The 320-nt window shown below is 45.9% G+C and overlaps 1 protein-coding gene across 1 annotated transcript in view; it reads left to right on the top strand.

The window, feature by feature from the left end:
* The window catches only part of LOC103382799 (ELKS/Rab6-interacting/CAST family member 1), a 145,658-nt gene that overhangs the window by 138,955 nt on the left and 6,383 nt on the right, over positions 1–320 (top strand). The window lies entirely within an intron of this gene.

Genomic DNA, 320 nt, shown 5'->3' with positions numbered 1-320 from the left:
ATTTTATGGAGCCTGTGGCTGTTTAACACATCCTGCAGGTTTGTCCAGGGGGACGGTCGCAGACCGAGGGTCCAGCGGTCAAACAGACGTCGACCAGAGGACAAACATCATTGACTTTTACCTGAGGACGGAGTGGACGCAGTCCAATAGATTATGTACTTTAAAAATAGGTGTGTTTTTATTGGTACGTAGGATGCGACAAAGGAAGTGGTGAAAAGACGCGTCTTCAACACAGCAGTGGCCGACATAGGTAGCGGTGTTTTCTGTTGGAGGATAATTATGATGTGACCATATCCTGGAGAACATGTATTCAGTTTTTT

The sequence above is a fragment of the Cynoglossus semilaevis genome, chromosome 8, assembly GCF_000523025.1.
Source record: "Cynoglossus semilaevis isolate Cse_v1.0 chromosome 8, Cse_v1.0, whole genome shotgun sequence".
NCBI lineage: Eukaryota > Metazoa > Chordata > Actinopteri > Pleuronectiformes > Cynoglossidae > Cynoglossus > Cynoglossus semilaevis.
Note: the sequence above shows the minus strand (reverse complement) of the source record. Positions and strands in the feature narration are given on the sequence as shown.